This window comes from Cibotium barometz, chromosome 41 (genome assembly GCF_041138505.1).
Source record: "Cibotium barometz isolate CiBa-2024 chromosome 41, ASM4113850v1, whole genome shotgun sequence".
Classification (NCBI taxonomy): Eukaryota; Viridiplantae; Streptophyta; class Polypodiopsida; order Cyatheales; family Cibotiaceae; genus Cibotium; species Cibotium barometz.
Genome location: NC_141086.1, coordinates 23,925,293 through 23,947,523, shown reverse-complemented (window position 1 = coordinate 23,947,523; position 22,231 = coordinate 23,925,293).

The following is a 22,231-nucleotide window of genomic DNA, read 5'->3' as shown; positions in this document are numbered from 1 at the left end:
ATGTATTAAGTTCATATAATAAACCTTCATTATGGTATTACATCAATATATATAAATCTATTGTAATTTAGAATTTTATATTACTATTAATATGTTTTATCTTCATCATTGGAAATAAGTCATAATAGAAGTCTAGAACAATATGTAAAAAAGTGTATACTTTCATTTTCTAAAAACTAATGGATATATGCACATGATATACATAACCAACTTTAGATCCGTTTACAACTAAAAATTATAGAAAATCCACAAACCCAAACACTCTTTCAATCATGATTAATGTAGGTGGTAAGGATCAAGGGTGAGGTCTCACTCAAGTAAGATAAATAATTAATAATAATCATGATAGGCAGTATAAAATCAATTTTTATAATCATGGAAGGAAACATAAAATTGATTTTTATAATAATGAAATGCAACATGAAAGTAATTTTTATAAGTGTTAAAATCATGAAATTATCACCTATTCTTATCACCAAATTTATCCATATTCAATGGCACAATATTGTCACCTATTATTACATTTATCCTAGTATTGTATTTTTTTATAGATTGGGAATAGAGAAGCCATTCTAGAATAACCCAACCACATGTGAGTATCACTCAATGCTTGTGAAAAATATAAAAACCAATAATTAGTTATGCTAGAGACAAGATGTTACTAAACCTAAGAAACTTAAATAATAATAACAATTATGTCAATATTAAAATTATTGAGACATAAATCATTTTCTCTCTTATGATTGATTCTCTTTCTCTTTTTGTTTTGATAATCTCTCTCTCTCTCTCTCTCTCACACACACACACACACACACACACACACACACACACACACACACACACACACACACGAAAAAGTTATTATACATATCTGGTATTTGTTCCAATTACAATTTATTCAAAGATAAAAAAGTGACTATGGTATAGACACCCACCAAGACCCATGCTTGTAACAACTTTAGTTAGGCCAGGGATCACCAAAGTAATGGTAAGTGCGTGACGGCCCAAGGCCAACAAGAATTATTTCACTGCTTTTGGCCTCACACTTATTCTTATTCTTGGGCTTTTGGTTTTTTATTTTTTTAAATAGACTCTTCACGTATATATACTATGCAAACTTGTGCAGAATAAAGATGCTTTTGTAAAATTTTCCTCCAAAATGTTATTATTATTTTTCTATGGCAATAGATTTTTCTTAACTAGAATCAATTGGGTTCTAAAGATTTAACAACACATTAGAGCTAGCTAGCAAAAAATAAAATAAAATTCACCAAGATGATGAAAAACCTAAATTTCTAAAAATCGGTCATGTTAATTTCAAATAAGTTGAATGTTTATATAACTAAAACCTCCCAAAATCTATAAATTTTGAGACCCTAATTGTAGAACTTGTAAATAATTTTCAAAATTAATCAAAATACATATCCCATTTTTTTGGGTACAGTGATTAAGCTTTGCAAAATAAACAAATACATCAACCCATTTTTTTGGTACAATGATTAGAGCTTATCTCACCTATCACCTATTATATGATGTGAGAGGTGGGTACTGAAATGCCATTAAGGTAGATTCCAACCCACCTCTTCTTTGCAAGGCTTTTATCACCTATTATTAAATATATACAACATTATTGCATTTTTGAAATGCAAAACCTACATGATTCACTCCAAGTAGACATATTCATTATTTAGCGCCCGCACCAGATAATGAATAACCTAAGGTTCAAACCTTACATAAAGTTTTCCTAGAATCAATGTCCTCCTCCTCCTCTCTCTCTCTCTCTCTCTCTCTCTCTCTCTCTCTCTCTCTCTCGTGTTGGGCAAGATCTGCATGCAAGCCAAAGTTAGCTGCTGGCAACTTTTTTTTAAAAACTCGATTGAATGAAGGTTCTCTTGATAAGGGTAAGCCTTTACAGCGTCGAGTTTTATTGCCCAGCCACGCTGACGACGAGAGTGACAGAAAGATCTCCACCCAGGGTCACTCATGTGACTGTTTGACACCACACATGCTCAGAGCTAAGGGGCCAATGACTCTCCACATTAATGCTAAAAAGGTCATGACCCTCCCAAAGAATAACCACATCCGTCCCCCTATTTGCTCATCTCCTTGACATAGAGCACATGATGTTCCTACTTGAGAGAGAGAGAGAGAGAGAGAGAAGGAGGACGACGTTGAGTCGGAAAACCTTGAAGCTTCTCATTGCCACAAACGGAAAAAAAATAGTATCTAAGGTTTTCCATAACCTTAGAGCTTAGCCATTGCTTTTTCAGTACTAAGGTTGCTTTCCCTTTGAGCTAATTAATTAATGTAAAAAAAACGTTTTAGGACCCATATATACATATTTATATATATGTTGTATATTGACGACTCAACATAATTGTAGAGAGAGAAAGAATCAAATTTTGTCCTCCTCATTTTGTCGGACGGGAAGGCGCCCGCCCAAAGAGGGGAAGCAAACAAGAAGGGCCCCCAAATCACGCCACCTTTTGGGCGGCGGGCCCCGCAGAAAAGCCACGGCGTTCGGCCGTCGGTAACGTGCAAAATAACCAACCCAACAACCCACCAATCCTTGGATCTAGCGTATTAGTAACGCTACGCTTGCCCGTTCTCGTCCTTGAGGCCGCCGCGGCGACGTGTGGTAGACGTGCCCCCATTACGATCCGCCGTACATAATATCTATCGTATGGTGGTGCTTAATCCCGTCAAAAAAATCTATCTTTAAATAATATAATATACAAATATAAATATATATATACCAATGTTTTTTAGTGTGGTGCATTTGAAAAACTTGCCTAAAAAACAACAATCCGTGGTGGTGGATGTGTGGGTGCCTCGTCGGTGGGGTGTCGTGGTTGAGGTGTGTGTGTGTATATATATGTTTATGTAGGTCGGTGAGGTTTGGTGGTGGGGTGTGTCTATGTATATATATTTTGTGTGCCTTTGGTGGTGGTAGATGTGTGTGCGCGTGTGCGTATGTATATATATGTTATGTAGGTGGGTGGGTTGTCGCGCCTCGCCTTGGTAGGAGGAAGGCCTATCATGGTATATTTACATTAAGGAAATTTTCTTTTCACAACCCTCCTCGGTTCTGGCCTTCTTGCCTCCCTATACCTGGCATAGTAGCATCTAGATTTTTCGCCTTGTATAATCTCAGAGTCTGAGATCTTAGCTTTCAGTTTTTCAGTTTTAGTTTATTGTTGCTTTTTCTTATTTCATCCATGACTAGAATTCATGGACACTATGCACACATCATTTTGGTCTCATAGACCCTTTGGGTCTTTTAAAGACGTTAATACAACTCTCTCTCTCTCTCTCTCACTCACACACACACACACACACACACACACACACACACACACGTAAACAATTATCCCTCCCTCCCTCCTTATCTCTCTCTCTCTCTCTGTCTCTCTCTCTGTCTCTCTCTCTCTCTCTCTCTCACACACACACACACACACACACACACACAATTATCCCTCCCTCCCTCTTCATCTCTCTCTCTCTCTCTCTCTCTCTCTCTCTCTCTCTCTCTCACACACACACACACACACACACACACACACACACACACGTAGCATAAGAGAAAAAATAACTCATATTGTAGAGTTGATATTTTGTATGATGCACTTGCCACTAACCATTAATAGTGATTAGCGGGCTCTAATTAAGAAAAAGGTTTGTACAAACATTATTACATGAATGCACCCACACCAATGTTGAAGGCTAATTGTACTATAAAGCCATGCTAATAATGTATTATACATGAGTGGATCTAGTGAATAAGAGAACATCATAGATATCATTGAGAAAAGTGTGATTTACCACTAATCATTTGTTATATATCACCAAGAAAGTTCTTCAAAGGATACATTATATAAAAATATTGAATAGCACCCACATTTTTAGCCATGCTAATAATGTATTGTATATGGGTGGATCTAGTGAATAAGAGAACATCATAGATATCATTCAGAAAAGTGTGATTACCACTAATCATTTATTATACATCACCAAGAAAATTCTTCAAACGATACATTGTATAAAAATCTTAAATAGCACACATTTTAAGGCATTTAAAACTTCACATTTGTAAATTTCAAGATCTTTCAAATAAGATTTCCAATCCTCAAATTGTAACCTTGGCATGGGATGGCCTAGGGATAGGGTTATTACTCTATATGCTAGATTACATGCAAGCTTGGTTGGATAAGACACCCACTCCTCTCTCCCAAATTGTCCCATGAGAAAGGCACGTCACAATGGTGGAGACATACCTAAAGGGTAAGGTGTATACTTGGTTTAAATTTTGAAGCAAAAAGCTAGCACATTCTCAATCGAAAAATTGGCACATGTTCAATGTCAGGTTTATGGCAACTTTTGCGCATGCTCTAGATGTGCATAAATACTATATATGGTAAATTTGATAAAAAAGGATTGTTAAATACATGTGTCCAAAAAAATACTAGTTCTTGGGCTTGTTTTTAATGGCTTGCCACTAAGAGAGCACTGATTGTGATAAGGGTAAACCTTTGATGATGCATTCTATCATACACGTGTTTGATTAAACATTGGGCACAAAGACATGCTAAACCCTTGATGATGCATTCTATCATACCCATGTGTTTGATTAAACATTGGGCACAAAGACATGCTAGCATCATCATACACTACTTTAGTCAAAAGTAGAACAAGAATTGGTAGCAAAAAGATAAGAAGACCAACAATAATCGAGAGTCTTTTGCCATCAATAAGCAAAAGAGAATTCAATTCAAAGGTGGATGCATGCACTAACAATTTGTGCTCCTCCAAGTGTCAATAATAACATAGTTTTATTATGGTCGTACCCTTGAAGAAAGAAAGAAAAGGCTAACCATCACAAAGGATACGAAGGGGTCAAGTCACACATGGCAAGTGACAAAGAAGGAAAAGAACTTGTGCTTTGTGTTAAAATTTATGATGCCAAAATTAGTGCAAAATTTTTAATGCTAACCATAGTTAGTTGTCATAAAATACTTATATTACATAACCACTCCTACTTAAAATACTTATATTACATAGCTCTTGTGCTCAAAATAGTGGTGCATTCTTTTTCCCTCTTTCACTCAATCTCACTCTCTCATACATCGCTTGAAAACATAGTTCATTATGCTAAGTAATTGTCTAGCATTTATGTTCCTTCTCTAGATTCCATAAAGGCCTCCCCTCTTGAATTTGGGCCCACTAAAATGGAATTTTATGTGGTTGAAAGAAATGGCTTGTAACATGGATGTGATCTAGGAATAACCATTTTGACAATTGTTGGAAAAAAAGTGACATTAGTAACCAATCCAAGATTGAACATGGTCATGTAGAAAGATAATCTTAGCTTAATTCTATATCTCTATGACAAAACCTTTATGACTATGATCAATCTTATATTGGTTCTACTAAAATGTTGATGATTATATTGTATGATTTAAAAGGGTATGATAATCTCTCTCTTTTTTAATAAGAAAGAGAAAGCAAAGGAGATAACCTACTATTAGGTCATCTAGTATCTCAACATGGAGTCGCCATGGATGAACCCAAGCATTACCCCCTTAGGGAACTTCAAGAAAGAGGTCATGGAGTTTATGATGATGATAAGGCTACTATATAAATTGCTGGTGGAGTGTGCTTGGGTAGAGGAGTGTAATGAATTTTTTCAAAAGCTAAAGTGAACCTTGGTTAATGCACTCATTCTTTAAAAACCTAATTGGAAAGTGGAATTCCATGCACACATTGATGTTTCTAAGTTTACCAATGGATGATTCCATGCACACATTGATGTTTCTAAGTTTACCAATGGATGATTCTTACATAACTTAGAGATCATAATGAAATTTATTCCATCTACTTTTCTATGATGTTGGTTCTTAACCACTCGATTTATTTACATGCTTTTGCCTGTCCATCTAATCGTAAGGCACTTTGCCATCTTACTTGCTCAAACAGGCACACACCTATCTTTTGTAAGGTAATACTAGAACATATAAAGTACCCTTTCTATGAGCTTAATATAAATGGGGGAAGTCTAAGAACTTAGTGTACATACTTGCTTAAGACTAGTAATAGTGGCCGAACCAATTTTTAAGTTTTGGTCACTAGTGAGTGGCCAGACCAATTTTTAAGTTTTGGTCACTAGTGAGTGGCCAGACCAATTTTTAAGTTTTGGCCACTACTCACTTGTATATAAGTCCATTTTGATAATAATCAATACACATTCATTCCCTTGCAATAGAATACTTGTGATTTCTTACGTTCTCTACTCTTGCTTGCTTGTATATGTTATTGGATTCTTGCATGTGCTAGATGGATTACTTGCATTCATGAATAGGTTTTCTTCTAGGTTGCTCCCTCTTATTATCTTCTTCCTCATTTACCTTCTATGAGAGAGAACCATTATAAAGACAACTATAGTGTAGATATGACTGACACGCTAAGATGACCCCTTTGCACTTATGCCATTGGCATGGTTGGTGAGATTATGGTTGATATTTTGCCAATGCTTTATAGGCTATATGAAAACCATTTTGGCCTAGAGTCATAGCATGGTTTTGAGATTCACACTATGGACCTTGTATACTAGTAGTAGAGTACTTTTCCTTATAGTATGTACTCTTATCTTCATGTTATGGTTATAGAGAAGAGAAGAAAAAAGGGGAAAAAAAATAGCCATCCGTCTCTCTCTTGTGTGCTTGTCTACTCTTGTGTGCGTGTGTGAAGATGCTTGCAAGGAGCTCAAGCTCACCCTCTCCATCTCCCTCACATTCTTCTCATGGTATTAGAGTCTAGATTCATGTAAATGAGCTTAAGAGGCAAGCACGAGATAAGCAAAGGAAGCGGTACATGAATAAGGGTAAATCCATCTCTTTCAGGTAGGTGCTAGTCAAGAGATAAGAGCCAAGAAAGAGATAAGCAAAGGAAGGGGTAAATGGCTAAGGGTAACTCCATACCTTTCCCTTTGATTTAGAAGAAAATATCTACGATAGTTGCTAGTAGCATGAGGGGTAATGTCATATCTTGGAGAGACCTCTTTGGTGAAAGCAAAAGAAGAATATATTGTGTTCAAGGCACCCAAAGGGATTTTTTAGCATTATTTTTGCCATCCGGAGTTATTTAAGATCCTATTTGGCCCTATAAGGTTTTCCTACAAGATTTTTGCAGACGATCTACAAAAGTGTCAATAGTGATAGTTTTTGGTTGTGTAGTGTTTTTGTGCTTGTTCACATACACTATCATGCAAAGTGGTTGATTTAAAGCACCTATAGAGATTTTAGGATCTGCACATGTACATGTAAGATGTGTGTTGATTTTATTAGTTCACATAAAGTGGCTTCATAATTGGTTTATAGTACTTACAGAGTATTGATGGCAATTGTGTATGTATTTGTCAAACACATTATTGGAGATTGCAAATTGTTGTGAGTGTAAACATTATTTAAAGTTCTATTTCGTATAGAATACCAAATAGAAATTATTTTGAGTTATGTTTTCTGTGAGTATAGAAATCATTTCAAGTTTTGTTTGGAATAGAATACCATATTTGCTGCCGGTGAAAGTTACTTACAGGTAATAATGCTAACAATCTACCCCAGACTGTGAGCAAGAAGCTAGATAAGAGCAATGTCCAAGCATAGAAGTTCACAATGATAAACTTCCTCATGGTGGTAAAAGGGTTTTAGGAGTTCAATACAAGTGATGAGAAGGAGTTCAATACAAGTGATGAGAAGGAGCCTAAGCTTTAGGAAGAAAATCCCACTCCAATAGGTACATGCCTTTAAGGCATGGCATGAGAGGGCTAACAAGGTTATGTATTGGTTCTCTATTAGAATGTTGATTCTATGATTGGTCATATACATGTGGTCATATATAGGATGATTGGTCTACTATGATTGGCCATATATACAAGCTGCAATGGCACTTAAATATGTGTGGGATATCTTGCTTAAGTTGTATAGCACAAGTACCAAGGCTAGGAAGATATAGGTAAAGCAAGAGTTGCATAATATGAAAAGGAGTAAGTTATGTACCAATGATTACTCTTTAAAAATTAAAGGGCTTGTAGATACCCTTCGCCTCTATTGGAGAACCAATTGATGATGACTTAAAGTTAGTAACTCTAATCGGGCTTGGAAAAAGACTAGGATCAATTTCAGAGATCTATCCAACTCGAGAAAATTTCCTAAACTTTCAGGACCTTATAGCCCTTTTCATTAGTGAGAGGAGATGTACTTGGGAGCAAATCATCCTTTGGTAATATACAAGAGTAGGCCTTCTACTCAGACACAAGTAGAGGCAGAGACATATCTTCATCTAGGGGCCAAGGTGTATGCCGATAAGGAAATAGGAATCATGGATAATAACAATAGTTCTCAAATAGGTGGAAAAGGCTACTCTAGAGGAAGGGGGAGCCACACAGGCCAATGTGGATGGCAAAGAAGCCAAAGTGGAAATAGTGTGGAGTGCTATCATTGTAGAAAACGACTTCATATATCAAAGGATTGTTAAAAAAAGTATAATGATATAAAAGGTGGGAAGCTCAAGAGAAAGGGAACTTTGCATCTTCAAGTAAACAAGTGAGCAGCTATTTGTGATGCAACATATGCTTAGTTTCATAACTGTGGTGGATGCCTAAAATTTAGGTAATGTATGGTATATTAGTTTTGGTATATCTAACCACATGACCAATTGTTTAACCACTCCATAGGTTAACATGGTTTCACCCGCCCAACCTACCGTAAGGTGTTTTGCCATTACCCGCTTAAATGGCCATTTATTTTTTGTAAGATGGTCCTAGAACATATAAGGTGGTCTTATCTTAGGAAACCTTTAGACATCTTTTGGGACCTTTGCTAATGACCTTCATTAGCAGTGGACCAATAGGAAGAGAGGAGTGTGCACATTTGGTCTCCTCAAAAGTAGGGGGCAACTAGGCTTGTCTCCCTCATTACTACATTTGTGGGGTTCAAAAAGTAGGGAGTGGCCTTCATAAATTAGGGAGGTGGAATGCAAAAAGTAGGAGGGTTCCATAAAGTAAGGGGGTAACTTCTAAAAAGTAGGGGGCTCCACCAATTTCATCCCCATCAATCTCGTGGGTCAAAAAATCGTAAAAAATCGGGTTTTTCAAAAAAAATCAAAAGTGCATTTTTCCCTCTCAAAACCCAACCCAAACCATATTATATCAAAAAAATTCTTTTTTCACCTCATATTTCTCTCCCTATACATTATTCTTCCCTCCAACATCATCCACGTCACCCCAAACCTCAAATCTCCATAGCTCATTCTCTCTACTGTGCAACCTTCTCTCTACTGTGTAATGTTCTCTCTCTCTCTCTCTCTCACACACACACACACACACACACACACACACACACACACACACACACACACACACACACATTCGAATCTCGTCACACCCACATCTACCTCTCTCTCCCCACCAACCTCAAATCTTTATTGTGCAACCTTCTCTCTCTTTCTCTCCCCCCCCTAAAACCTTTCTAGCAAAACACACTAGTGCATCTTTGTCGAGGAGAAGGCCAAGGGATGAGGTTGAGGCTTTGCTCTTACACAATATGAGGGATGAACATGGTGCTTGGGTTGAAAAACAATTTCAAAAGAGAGATTGGGTGTATTTGTAGCCCAGTGCCACTGGACCGTCGAGTTCGACATTGAGATGTGGTTGAGCACCATTGGAAGGGGCGTCTACTAGGATTCAAGGAAACAAGGCATGATGGATTGGTGACTCTAGTGCAACATGTGTACTCGGGATTGAAAATTTCTTTGTGCCCACATCATCATATTCCTTATTTCCCTTGTAAGTATATACTTTCACTTTAGTACATTAGTGTACATGGTCTGTGAACTATTCTTTTCAATTGTATTTGACTGTTTCATTAGGGGACATTTGAGCATAAAAAGGTCCTTGTAAAAGGATCCCTAATTTTAAGGAATTCAGACTAATTTTATTGAGGCTTAAGGAGACAAAACTCACAATGAAGCCCACTTTTGGGCCTAAAAGTAGGGGATCTCTCGAATTTTCAAATTAGGATTCTCTTTCTAGCTATTAAAACCCACAATAGCATAATCATTGATATCTACGCTTTCAATCTTATTTACTTCAGCTTAATAGTTGTATTTGAAATTCCCCCCACATTCCACATCATCAAAACTGTTTCTTTCACTCATTACTATTATTCATCACGTTTCCTACCAGCCTATGCAATAAGATTCTCTCTCTCTCTCTCTCTCTCTCTCTCTCTCTCTCTCTCTCTCTCTCTCTCTCTCTCTCTCTCTCTCTTCCCTAAGCTCCCATTGTGATACAATAGGACAGCCCTATTGTGAAAACTACAGGACAACCCTGAGTCACTTCAGAATAGTCTCTTCCATTTTTTGAATGGCACATAGAGAAATTTTAGATTCAACAAGAGTGTGTAAGGTGGACTTGAATGTTTGTATATTGAATAAATATGCATCAATAAAAAAAGAACGTTTGAATGCACATGAGAAGCATGCACGAAGACAACAAGGTCGAACTAATGTGGATCTTTAGGTTGATGGATATTTATATCCTAATGATCCTTCTTCGCATTGTCCACCCTTCACTGATCTCCCTTCATTTATTTAGTTTGTTGGAGAGGGTGAGAATGGGCTGCTTGGGTATTGTAGAAGGTTAAGCATGAGTGATGTATGGAGAGTCCAATTCCTCCACTCACAAATATAAAGCTTACAAAGCACTTTGAGTAGTGTGCAACACACACAAAATAATATTGTAGAGCAGGAGAAAAGAGACAAAGAGAAATAGGTTTGTGTTATGAAGCTACAAGACACAATCTCTCCCATGAAGAGCACCCCCGTGGGAGAAAGAGAGTGAAAGAGGACAATCAATAACATTCAAAAACTCATAGTTGGTGGTGGTGCTCCCAAGCGAAGAATCCATGTAGAAAGGTTTGTTTTTTGTCCTTTGTCTATTATTGTTTGCAAGTAATTTTGATTAAGGTATTTTTGGTTGTTGTGGTTGTTATAAGTAATAGATTAAGGTGTTTTTGGTAATCTTCATTGGTTTGTGACATGAAATTTTTGAAAGAAGCATGTGGTGGTAATGGTCCTCAAGATTTTGGGAAAATATTACGTAGTTGTGTGAGGAGGCGTGACATTCTTTCCATCATTTGAGACCTACATTACAAGAAGATACGTCAGATACTCGAAAATGAGATAATGGATGGCATTACCAATCTTCTAAGCATTGAGGAGGTTCAGAATTCATGTGATGAGGTGGGCATTAGCACAAAAGGATATCAAGGCCTCCATCAATTGCTAAAAGATACACTCCACAAACAAGGCATTACAAGGAATATTTTTCTTGTCCCCAGAAAGATAAGATTAGCAAAGAGGACATGCAACAATGATGTGCAACACAAAATTGGAGAAAAATATTACATCAATGATACATTAACCATTGGAGCTTGGGGAAAAAAGCGAGGCACAAATGGTAAGATCATGTATCCCTACAATGAGTTCAACAATATATTTGTTGATCTCTACAGTGTCTTTAGAGAGCTATGATCTTATTCTATGGACTGCCTAAACAATGTAAGTATTTTTTTACCTTGAAAGCTAATAGAAAAATATTTTAAGTACCACAACTTATCTACTTTTGTTTGTCATGCAAGGTGACAAGGTAAGTTTTTGTGTTGAAAGTGGATGAGCGTCAGATTGTGAAAGGTAAGAAGTTAGAACGAATGAGTATCACACTTATGAATGAGGCACTGGCATATGCAAAGAGTGAGATCAACATGACCGAGGAGACTAAGTCTCCTTTTTGGAAGGTTCTAATGAAAACCCAGACAATCAGATGAGTGATAGGGAGAGGGTTTACAAGTCAAATTTTCCCTCTTTTAGTGTCCAATCTAAGAGGGAGATATGGTGGCTTGGGGCGTTTGAAGTACTGAAGGAGACACATGAAGTGCTGGCTTAGATATTTGATAGGATACCTTGGATTACCAATGTCATCAAAGCATAAATTCAAGGGGAAAAATTAGAAGTGGAGGGTAAGGGAACTTATACAGTAAACTGGCATTTAGGAGGTGACTTGAAGACAATAAAGTGCTTGCTTGGGTGTCCACATGGTGTTAACACCCCAAATCCTTGTCCATGGTGCATGAGAATGGTGAGAGAAAAGAAACAGAAGAAGGCAGGAAGGAAGAGGAAGCTAGAGAATCAAGATGATGAGAATGACACAGTGGATGATGATGCTGGTTATTGGGTTGTGGTGTCTTGTCTGCTAACATGCTAGCTGAGCCAAACAGGCCTTTGAGAGACCCCGACGAATGTAATCCTATTATTCCCTTAGAACTCAAGAATGTCCACTTTTGTACTTTGCATGCATTCATGCATGTGTTTGATCGTCTGCAGCACAAGTGTCACATTGATTATGCATTTACCATGTAAGGCAAGGAAAGATAACATGAAGCTCTTCAAAAAGTAGAGGAGCTACTCAACTCAATTGGGTGCCATGGCAGCAATGTGTAGATTATGTTAACAAGAAGACCTCTGGCATGAATCATGAAGTGGTAAAGCAGGTGTCCATGAGTGGATATAAGGCAAGACGTTTTCTAGAGAAGAGGCCATAAAAAGTAAAGAACTCAAAGTCCTGTGACTTGTGGAAGGATTTGTGTAAATGTACGATGTTCCACCGCACCAACGCAAGCCTTGTAGTTCTATGTGAGAAGGTTTGGTTAGACTTCAATAAGATGGTTAAATTAATGACCAAAAGCAGCATGACTGCAAAGGAGCGCCAAAAATTTTAAGAAGAGCTTCAAAATTTTACAAAGGCCATGGTTGATACATGGAGTGATACCAACATTACGCATTACATGGTAAATATGTAGAGTTTCTTTCTACTCATCAATTTGAAATGATTATGAATAATATCTTCTGAATTGATCTTGTTTTCTTCTACATCACATTTTGTATGCTCATGGTGCATACTTCATGAATGAGTATGTTTCTCTTGACATATGGAGCACCCAAGGAATGGAAAAATCTCACTATATCGAGCTAGAGGAGTATATTTAAAAAACACCTGACATGGAGGAGGGAAGACTCGTACAAATTAACTCAAGGAAATGTTCAATTGGCTTTACAGATATACTTTTGGGCAAAAACTATCCATGTAAAAGGCCCGTACTACAAGTGATTTAGCAAAGGCAGCACAAAATCAAGCCAAAATGAGATCATTGAAGTGGAAAGCTGGCACAAGACGACCAACATGTCATGCGGCATGGAGATCTTCAAGAAGACGAGAAGGAAGAATTTGGATTTAGTGTAAATTTTTTTTGTATACCAAACAAATAAGAACATGCCATAATAAGTAGACAACATTTTGAAGAGTGTTGTAAACATTTTTGCTTGATACAGACAATTAGAACTTAATCGCATCATTTCATTACGTAAAAGATATAACAAAATATTTACAATGACAAGATAATTAATTGCTCTCGAGTCTCTTCTCTACTTCTTGCTCTTCCTCTTCAGTAGGCATTTTTCCTCTATAGCGCATAAACTTCTTGCGACTATAACCCTTGAGTGCATTTACATCTTCTAGTCTAGCACCTAGAGCATAGCTAGTATAGCAGAGGAAGTATCCGATTTTGGAAGGCCAAAATCCTGTACCGTATCCAAAGATATGAATGGCAGCACACTTCTCTATAAGCATGACCTTATGTGTATTGTAAGGGATAAAAGAATAGCCCGTATATCTAGATAGTGCCTTGAGTGTGAGAAGTGGAATTTCAGCATCACTAGAGTATTTGCTATGGTAGACAATAAATATTTCTTTTTCAATAGATGGGATGTAGTGTGCAAGAGCGGCATCTTGCCCAACTCTTGCATGGGTAGCACCTCCACGTCCAAGGAAACCATCGGCATCATCAAGCTCTATCTACATTGACAAAGAACTTAGCTTTCACATAAACTTAGTCAATAACATAAAATTCGCATCCTATTTCAAGCCAATGAAAAATAGGAACAATTGTTTTGTAGTTTTGCCCTATCTAGAGAGGTTTGTCTTTAACTTTTAAGGATATTCACTTTCTTTAATATTTCTTTTACTTTTTTCCAGTGGGGACACTGGAGTGCTTGTGTTATCAATATTCTAAGAAGAAGTGTTATCAATATTCTGAGAAGAAGTGTTATTTTTATGAATAGCCTGACTGGCATGCATGGGCAGATTAAATTGTAAGTAGTTCTCTTAATGATTTGAATATTGTTCTTCTTACTAATTTTCATACTTTATTTTTCCTTGCTTTTTTGTATATAATCAGATATAATTCAAATTTTTATAGGGCATGTAAGAGAGCTATTGCAGCTATTGAAGGACGAATATCCGGATTTGAAAAAGGAGGTAGAGTATAAGTTTCTAAATCAACCAGTTGATGAAGCTCCATCACATCTCGTGGTCAAACTCGGGTGCGGACCAATAATAGTAGGTTGTAGGGAAGCACCCTTGTGAAATGCCTCTCTCACCCAAGCACCATCATCATCCCTCTTGTTGTACAATGAGATCTCCTCAATCTCATTTTTTGGTCTTCTTTATGGTGCCACCATATCAACTCTGAAGCTATAGTAGTGAGATTAGGGTTGGGCGAATGAGATAAAGAAAGAGAAAGCGAAGATGCTATGCAGATTAGGGTTTCGAGCTTGATGGATATTGAAGAGATGGAAGAAGAAGGGAGGAAGGTTAATAAGAGTTTAATTTGGACGTTCAAGAGGGAAAGCGGACTTGAAAATGAAATTTTTGACTATAATGAAATTTGAGATGGGTTTTTGGGAGGAAAAGTGACTGTTTTGGGGAATCTCAAAAATTTAAAATTTTAAGTATTTTTTGAGCCACAAGAATGGTGGGAGCACACCTACCATAACCCCTATACTTTATGAAAGGAACAAGTGTAATTATTAGTGCTGAAAGCCTAGTCCCCCTCCCTACTACCTAGTCTCCCTCCCTATATTCAAAAGGAGACTAAATGTGCACAATCCTCTATTCCTATTGGTTCGTAGCTAATTACTTTCATTAGCAAAAGGCCCAAAATATATTAAAATTCCCCCTATTGCCTCATTTCTAGATATTGTCCCTTCCAACATCATTGAGGAACATCGCATAAGGAGCCTAACATGAACATTCTATGTCGTACATGCGCACATTGCGGATGGTGTATTCTTTGACAATGCCCCTTCTAACCTTGCTAGTCAAAAGATTTTCTTCTATACCCACAACTATGTAGTCCCGACACACAGGTCAATAGGTTTGGTAAGCTTGAAGAAGTCCCCTCTCCTTACCTATCTAGTGCTTGCTAGATCAAGCCCCTCCACCAGCTGGGGGTGCAGAGAGCTTGTTGAAAATTGACTAAAAAATTGATTGTCTCCAGAATTCACACCCAATTCACACAATTGAGCACATCATTGGATAGAGCAAGGGAATGCTAATCTTTAGGCATCAACGAATGTGTAAATTAATCTAAAATAGGGGATTAATTAGACTCTTAATTATGGTCTCCTCTTTTAAGGTAAAATTAAGCAAAGAGAGTCAAATTTCTCCAATTGATGAAAAAATTGATGTGATTAGGTGTTTTGATGCATCTAGATGCTCTCAAAACACTCAAAAACACTAATTTCGACTACGCATATGATCAATTTAGACCCCAATTAACACATTTTCTAAATGTTTTGCCTCTTCAGTAAGATTAAACACCCTTAATGACAAAAACTAGTCCATTAAGAGAAATTAGTCAAATTCAAGGATTTTTTGATGGTTTTAAGAATTTTTTTGAAAGATTAAGCTACTCCTAATTCTTGTTAACACTCTAATCCAAACAATTTCAACAACACATACAATTAAACTAAAATTAATGATCTTAGTTCTATGTTTAACACTAAAGAGAGCTAACATTCACTAAAAATTGCATTCTATTGCATTGTTTGATGCAATGGATGCAAACTAAGCCTAATACAAACTATGTGCAAGCCCTAAGAACATGAAAAACCACAAAAACAACAAAGTAATCTAAAAATAAAGCAAAAAGCATTCTTTTCAAAAACAAAAAAGAGAGCTATTCTACACCAAATCTCCCATAAATCACCATCCAATCCACATCTTTTTCATGGGAAAACATTAATCAAGATAATGAGGAATGGGTTATGCGTAGATTAGAGAAAAATTGATGGAAAAAGCTAAGGGATGGCTCCCCAGCAATGGCGCCAAAAATGTTATGGCTCACCCTAACCCTCCTTGAAACACATCCAAAAATGTTATGGCTCACCCTAACCCTCCTTGAAACACATCCAAAAAGAGATTACCTGGTGAACCGCAACTGTCGTGAGAGGATCTTTCCAATGGCTGAGCTCGTAACCCTTGAGGTCTCCAAGCTCTACAACTCCTTGAGAAGCAATTCCACTGCGCCTCCCACGAGCGTTGTTACACAGTCGCGTTGCACTATGGGTACTCGTCCCTCCTCTCACCTCACTTCAGTCACACACACTCACTAGCATGCATTAGAGAGAGAGAGATTAGCAAGAGGATTAGCAAGAGAAAGACTCAATTGCACAATGGGAGAGTATGTTGTATTATGAGATAAATTCACTTATATACATGGTCACATAAGTGTTAACACTCACTTAAACTATGGTCGGTCGGGCACTTTAGGCTCATAAGAGGCCTAATACTATTACAATGACTACTCTCATAATATATCTATGAAGTATATCACTTAGGACTTCATCCTAACTTGCTACCACACGCTCTTGCGGGAATCGCCACATAAATACTCTGTCACACCATTACGGGCTCCCATCCAAGTTGTAGCTTTGGACACTATTGCTTCATATCTTGAATGTATGACCCTTTGGTGTACCTATCATGACTCCTTGTTGTAAGATAATGGTAGTAGATCTTGTTAATCCTATAATTGGATTAACACTGCTCTTGCTATTTCTCTTGCTCCTCTTGTTGTTGCTCTTGATCTTGCTCTTGCTCTTGTTGCGTGGTGATGTGTGACAAGGTCTTTGCTCCTACGGCTAGGTGGTTGGGAATCTCCATGTGTGCCCATGTAGGCTCCCCCAAGTCGGTGTCTGTTGCACTGCTGTCTTCCGTGCCATAATCAACCAACTTTACATGTTTGCTCCACTGGGATGAGCTGGCTTGCTCTGTCAATTTTTTCTTCACATGGTAGTTGTATTGCTCCAAATTCTTCTTTGCGTTGTTCTTTAATCGCATGTGTCCTACTTCTTACGCGCCATGGTGAGGGGAGCTAAGGGCAAGGATGGGAATGGGCAAAAGTAGAGGTCGACCTGTATTTATACAAGAAAATTCCATCATTGCAATAACCCTAAAAAACCCTTATTTTAAGAGGTGATTCACGCGTGCCAACAAATTGTACACATGCTAAATGCATGTCGAGATTGATGCATGGGGCATCATTTGAAAAAGCGTTCACTGGAGACAAAAAAATTGATGAAATTTTTTATTGGTCCAGAAGGGTGCAAAAATAGCTGTCCGGCCACCCCGCACAGTGTATTTTTGTACCCTTCTGGACACTTATCACAAAGCATCAAAACACATGAACCTGAATTTTTTTTAATGACCAATTTTTTTTTTCGGTCCAGAAGTGTGTGAATTTTGACTTCCGGCCACCCCACATGGTGCATTTATGCTCCCTTTTGGACCGTCATAACACAGCATCGAAAAACTCGAACATCATCATTGCACCTTTTGGGCCGTCATAACATGGGAATATTTCAAAAATCAACATCTTTTGACTTCTTTGATTATTACAAAGCATCATAAATCTTGGGGATACAATTCAAGTAATCAAAAAAACTATATTTGAAGGTATCAAAAATGAGTTAGGCTTGTTGTTCGCTACCAATCAAACCTAGCAAGGGAAGTATATCAATCTAACAAAATTGGTAATAATGCATGACTTCACGGTCGAGGAAACCAAGGGGGACTCCAAAAACCACAAAAATGGATTTTGCACCATAGATTCCTGGTGCTCTACAATGTTCCTAGCAAACCGCAGTGCCCTCATGCGGTCCACTTGTGGTATGGAGGGGTCATTATGTGCCCTCCTGCCCGTCACATGGAAAACTGAGCCTTGCTGATACTGTATGCAAAAACAAAATTATCAATATGAGCGGTAAGGTTGTGCAAATCCCTGACTTGAGCACGCAATAATTGAACCCGGTCTAGCTCCTGGACTGAGAGGGAATCCTCATCAGGTTGGATGGGGGCTTCAATAGAGAATAAGTATCGTGCAAGTTCAAAAGCAGTGATCGTGCCCATGAGGAGTTAAGTGCTTGTGCTCTCAAAGTGCTTGTACAAAATGGAAAAAAAGAGAGAGGGTGCTGATTTATAGTGACCAACGTAATCATTACACTAAACCCTAGTTTTTAGAGGAATGTCATGCACCACAAAAGTGGGGTTTTAAAAACGAAAGATAACATGGATCCATATTTGGTAAAAAAGAATCATTTATATTCTCATTCATAACACTTGATTACATCAGATAGATAATATATATGCCACCTCCATATCTTGTGTTCTTGAAATAAACTCCCCTTGCACGGTAATGACTTTTCTCCATTCCTTGGGTGCTCCACATGTCAAGCGAGCCATGGCCGTGCATGAACCATGCACCATGACCATACAAGATGTGCTGCAGATACCAAACAAAACCACCATTCAGGAAAAGTGCATTAGAAGAAGAAATCTATTTTGCAAAACCTTTAAAAGAATTATATTATTATGTAATGCACAATATTCAATTCACCCCATGTGTGGACCACGGCTTCAATGAAGCTTTGGAACTCTACTTGAAATTATTTGCGGTTTTCCTTTGTTGTGTTGCTATGACTCATTAACCGCACTACCTTATTGAATTTTTCCCACACTTGCTCTTGCAAAAAAACAATGTTTGCATCCAAGCAGTCCAAAAGTAGTACAAGCATAAAGGTCTTTCCACAGCTCCCATCTCTTTGTAGGAACATTGTCACCTTCCTCGACTCTCTAAACCTTCTTCTGTTTGTTGACTAGATTATGGAGAAACCTTCCGGCCGTGCCTCCACTCATTGAAACCTTCTCACCTTGCCTCCACTCATTAGAACCGTGTGAGCAACCATATGTGAAACTCTAGAGGTCTTTTGGTTAACTCGTATCTCCATGTTACCCCCATGGCAACCAATGTCATTTAAAATCTTCTCCACTCTAGCAATCGCCTCATCTTGTCAAGTTTTACCAAGCATAGTAAACGCATAGTCTATGTGACACTTTAAGAGGTGGTCAAAGATATGCATGAAAGCATGCAAAGTATAAAAGTGAACATTCCTAAGAGGGAAAGGAATTATGGGATTCTAACTATTATCCCTTAAGTCCCTATTTGGAGGCACCAACATAGGTGATGAAAGGACACCACCGTCCCACTCTCCCTCACAATTTCCTGTTTCCTCGCATTCCTCTTCACCATTGGCCATCCCCCTACGTTTCTTGGTTTTTTGTTTCAATCCATGCATGCACCAAGGGAATGGGTTAGCTGTATTTGCACCTTGAGTGTAACCCCAACATACACTTAATTGTCTTCAGATCCTCGCCAGGATGCCAATCAACGTCAAAGCTCCCTAAACCATCAACATCTAGCTTCTCACCCCCTATTTGTGGACAAGTAGGTTTACTGTCCGTCCCTCTCGTAGTCTAACCAAATTCATTTAGTTTAGTTCTAACAAGGATTCCCTTTAGATAAACATCTAGTTTTGGGTAAATATCAATTTAGTGATTTTTCCACTTAAAATATCCAAGATATTCCTTATGCCACATAATTTCTCGACCTTAATTCATTAGTAGGTAGAATTATGGTGGGTATTCATCTTTTGACACTAAGATTTAACTCAAATCCATCTTTTCTTAAATATCATAAAAATTCTTCTTTTAACTAAATACCAATATCTATTTTTTTTAATAAACTTAAAATCCCTCTTCTTCTCATTTAAAGAGTGCAATCCAATTATCATGGGAATTCCTCTTTTACCATAAATTAAATCTATCCAATTATCATGGGAATTCCTCTTTTACCATAAATTAAATCTATCTAAAATTCTCTTAAAAATTACATAAAATATCCATTAAACTAGAAATTCCACTTTTCTCATTCAATTGATTGAGCTCCAAATATGGTGGAAATTCCTCTTTCATCATTTAAATTTATCTATGCAAAAAGATAAATTTAACTAAATTTTCTCTTAAAAAATAAATAAAATTCTCCATTAATTCCTTTACACTAGAAATTTCTTTTTTCTCATTTAAATGGTTGAATTCCAATTATGGTGGGAATTCCTCTTTCATCATTTAAATTTATCTATGTAAAAATATAAATTTAACTAAATTTTCTCTTAAAAATTAAATAAAATTCTCCATTTATTCCTTTACACTAGAAATTCCACTTTTCTCATTTAAATGGTTGAATTCCAATTATGGTGGGAATTTCTCTTTTATCATTTAAATTTATCTATGCAAAAAGATAAATTTAACTAAAATATTTCTTTAATTTTTAAATAAAATATATATTATTTTAGTATTCCAATTTTTCTCTTACTTCATTGGAATACATGGATTTCTATTATCATGAGAATTTCTCTTTTATCATAAAAATAAATTACTAGAAATTTCTCTTTTTTCTATAAAATTGCACAACAAAGGGTCCACTAATCTGTGGAATTTGAGTCTTAGCCAAGACTCTTAGCATAAAAGCATTAAAAAGCCACTTCTTTGGCCTCGAATTTGACAAGCATAGAAATGACTTTTAGATTTGAGAATTGCTTCATAAGAAGCATCATTTGAATATAGAATAGGTCATAGGAATGACCATTGTTTGGAGGAGAGAGAGATATGCTTAAAAAATATTTTAATTTAAGCATAAATGTAAAATTTATAAGATTTATCACTAAAATTCATTAGAGAGTTCCAATTGCATTAAAGAGCCATTCAATTGAATGCTTCTCAAGCTTGAGAGGGGTTGAGAAGTGAGAAATATTTTGAGATTAAGAAAAAAGACTATAAACCACTTTACCTCTTAATTTGCTTGATTCTTTAGTCAATGGAGAGGCCCCCAACCAATCAATTGGTTTGGTATGTTGATGAAGACTCCAAGGAAGGTTGAAGAGAGAGAGAAGCTCCAATCTCTTCAATTTGTAGAGGATTTTTAGAGGATAATAGAAAATAAGCTTATCTTAGAGTAATACCGGCATAGTTTAGTTCACAGATAAGAATACAAAAGAATGAGGGTCTATTTATAGGTGAGGGAGGCCACTAACTGAGTCCAACTAAGTTTTAGAAATTTCTAGCTTCAGTTTGGCTGAATTTGGACAAGATTTGGCTCCCTTTTTGATTTGGTTTGATCCAGGAGAGAGGAGAGATAAAAATATCCTATTATTTTTGAGTTTAAAACTCCTCCACACATGTGAAATAGGTGCCTCCTTGAAGGCTCCCCCTTTCCTTACCAAGGTGTCAAAAATGAATGATTACTCCAAAATATCTCATTTTTTTAGTAATATTTTATAATTTTTAACTAATAAATCTTGTACTCAGTCAACTCTTCATCTTATGTGGGCATTTACTTCATTTTTGGGTATTTTCTTTTATTCATTGGATTTATCTCATCCCAACACTTGGATTAATCTTATTGGTCCATAAGAACCTTAATTGGATCATAACCCAAAAATTTTAAAAAATCTTGACCCTTAGGCTAAGGTCTTCTAAATAATTTTTAATTAATTCCAATTGCACCTTGGGAAATTTATTTTGATTTTTTGTTTCAGGGAAACATATTTTTGATATTTGTAGAATTTTTATATCAAAAAACATCTCAATATTGATTTACCACTCTCTAGAAATTTTTATCTCACTAGGCAAAACAAGGAAAAATAATATTTTCTTGTATTTAGAAACATGGAATGATTACAAGGTAAAGAAGTAAAGCCTTAATCATTATTCAGGCTGAGGAGGAATCTTACCTCTCTCACACTTGAAAAACGCGAGATGTCCTTATCTCGCAAAGTGGGGGTAATCCTTCGCCAACTCTTCTTCTTTCTCCCAGGTGGCGTCTTCTAGAGGAAAGAACTTCCACTTTACTAAGAATTCTCTGAGGACTCTGCTCCTGAGAATTTT